The following is a 3,004-nucleotide window of genomic DNA, read 5'->3' as shown; positions in this document are numbered from 1 at the left end:
AAGTGACGAATATATCTGTTTTCTGTTGCTTGCTAACGCTGTTCCTCTCGCTCGGAGTGGCCGAGTGGGTTCTCGTCTAGGCAGCCTAGGTGGTGCGGGCATGTGTGTTTCCGACTCGACAGTGTTCTAGGAAAGACGTCTCGGGCCGGAGCTGAGTGTCGAATGAGTGGCGCCTTGCGCGTCCAGCGTCCTGAGGAGTTAGGCTAACTCCCCAAAAATACAATCTTCATAGGCGCGATTTTAAGACACCGCCTGCAAGGTGGGCAATCCACTATGAAAAAGCCTTGTATGCAGGCAAGCCATAGAAAGACCCTCCTCCTCCCCCTCTTGAAGTTGCACTGGAGATTCTCAAGGCGTCCGCAGTGTCCGCTCCGAGCGTATTTCGACTAACGGATGAGAAGAATAGCGGGTAGAAGGTTCCTGATTGGCCGAGCGCCTATCCCCACTACCAGCGTGACGTAGAGGCGGGAAGCCCTCGACCAATTGGTAACGTTTATATTCTACCCGCTGTTCTTCGAGCTGTTCTTCTTCCTCCGTTAGTCGAAATACACTATCCCGCCTGCAGACGTGCGGACACTTTGCCTATTCAAACGGGGCGGACAGTGCCGTGGCTAGAGACGTGGCCAAACCCGTACCCAGTCTGCCGGTCATAAAATCACGCCTGAATCTCCACAATGGCATTTTCACAATTCACAATTGTGACATTGACAGGCTTGGCTGAGGTCGGGAAATATTTTGCCCGTTGCGTACAGCCTGCCCAGGCGGACAGGCGGATATCCGAGAATGCGTGTGTCGAATAAGCAAATCGTTGACTTTTCTCATGAAGGTCATCCATTCGTACGACCGCCTCCTCCTGGCCACGACGCCGCGCGCCAGTCTGGCCGATCCGACTCTGTTTTCTTCGTTTCCGTTACAAAGAAACGCTTAGCTTAGCCTGACGCAGCGCGCAGCAAAGTGGCGGCAGACTTGAAAGCATCAGCTGTATTTATGCCTGCTCACTCCAAGGGCGGGCAGCTCATGTTGAAGTCTGTCTGTTAGCCGAGGACAATAATCAGGGGGTTGAGAATCATTGATGAGAACGCGGGCCCTACCGCCATCACTCGCAAGCTTTGACGATTATTTTAAGATGCGGCCGATGCGGCCAAGTTCAGCCCCGAACGCATCGAGGCCGCCGCGGCGCCGCCGCGGAGCACTATATCCTCCGCCCCTCGGTTATAACGACTTGAGCCCGCCTGAGGTTGAGCCCGGTGACTTGAGCCCGGACATGAGCCCGGATTGCAAAAAGTTGTGACCCCCGCCCAGCAGCGGCTCGGGCTCATGTCTAGTGCAATCCGGGCTCATGTCGTTATATCCCACCCCTCCACTCATCATAAGGACGACGCTATTGCTGCAACCAAGGTAGCAGAGCTGCATAAAATGTGCATTTTGTGTCCAATCTAAACTGCGCCGAGAACGTGTGTAGGCGCCTAATATGCACTTAAATGCGCGTTTCAGATGGGACATATAATGCGGTTCGAATGCAGTTTGCTATATTTTGCTACCTGGGAAGCCATGGGGGACGCAGGTAGTCGCAGGCCCCACGTCACAAAGGGAGAATCACAATACCACGAGAATGTAGGGAGTGATAAGTAGTTTCGAAGCGATTTGGCGGATGACGGATGGTTCAAATGAATTATTGTTCCGTAATTGTTCGATCCGGTTAAAGTGGCGAACTCGAGACGAGTCTTTTTCACTCTGCATCATTGGAAAAGCTCGCTATGATGGTTGGCGTTTTCAACTTGGATTATCCGTGTTCTTCTCTCGAGCCTGAACGGGGCTGGTGACGTGCGGGGCTTAGACTCCACAACCCCGTTCGGCACGGCACGGCCTCGGCCCCGCTCGAATCCTGGCACTCCCCCGCGCCACGTGGCCGCGCCGTGCCGAGCCGCTCCGCGCCCTCCCCCTCCCTCCTCTCCCTACCCTACCCTCCCCCCTCCTCCGCAGCGCACTCTCGCGGCGCGGGCGCGCGGCCATTCAGTGAACGGCTGGCGGCCGACCGGACCGAAGCACGACGAGCGGAGCGCCGCTCGAGTCGCGCGCACCAAGACTGTTTGTTTTTGTTTCACCTGCTGGTGGTTTGAGCGCGGACAGGGCCCCAGGTACCTTGTTCAACCGTGGGCGAGGTCGGCGTCGCTTGCGCCTGTGCTCCTTTCGGCCCGGACGGCCTCGCGAGAGGTTTTGTCGCCTCAAGTTGTGCATCGATGGTGACCAAGAGAGAGGCACAGAAGCAGTGTGTTTCTGCCGATTTGTGAGGCGGCCGCCGTCGTCGGGTGTCCTGTCGGTGCGGGATGGGCGTTGGAGACCGTGTCGGTGCTTGTGGTCCAGCGGGACGGGCGCGCCCGCACCGCCGAGCCTCTGCGATGTCGGGGTCCAGCGGACGGCTTTGAGGTTATGTCCGACCAGAGCTGCAGCAGCAGCAGCCTGCCCCAGAGCCAGCCGTACATTCTTCGCTGCGGCTGCGGCCGCGGTGACAGCTGCAGCAGTAGCCGCGGCAGGCGCGCACAGACCGCCGCCGCCCCGGCAGCAACAGCGCCAGCAGCTGAACAGGTACATTATTCGGGGAACCAACGGGTGGGCGTAAGTGAGTCGTGGGGAGGGCGTCCGCCTGGACCGAGGAGGCCCCTCTCCTGATCGCGACGAGGACGCTGAATCCTGCCGGATTGAATGTGATTTTGTACTATGGCAGGCAGGGCGGACATTCAGTGAGCTGAGAAATTACTCCAATAAATCAATAACGTGGTGCATGACTTGCTGTCATAATATTATTGGTTGCGTACTGGTCGTTGAGCAATTTCCATAGTTAGTCCAGCGACAGGGGTAGTTTTAGGGCGGGTGGCTGTCCCCCCCCCGTGTGTGTTACGGCCCCCCCCCCCTCCCGGACCGGGTGAACCAGAGCAAGTACTCCAGTGTTGCGGGCTTGCATGGCACCCTCTTGGGACGCGGGGCCATCGTGCCTTACAGGCGG

Source organism: Frankliniella occidentalis, unplaced genomic scaffold, assembly GCF_000697945.3.
Source record: "Frankliniella occidentalis isolate FOCC.00 unplaced genomic scaffold, Focc_3.1 Scaffold62, whole genome shotgun sequence".
NCBI lineage: Eukaryota > Metazoa > Arthropoda > Insecta > Thysanoptera > Thripidae > Frankliniella > Frankliniella occidentalis.
The sequence above is the reverse complement of the archived record's forward strand: the minus strand, read 5'-3'. Positions refer to the sequence as shown.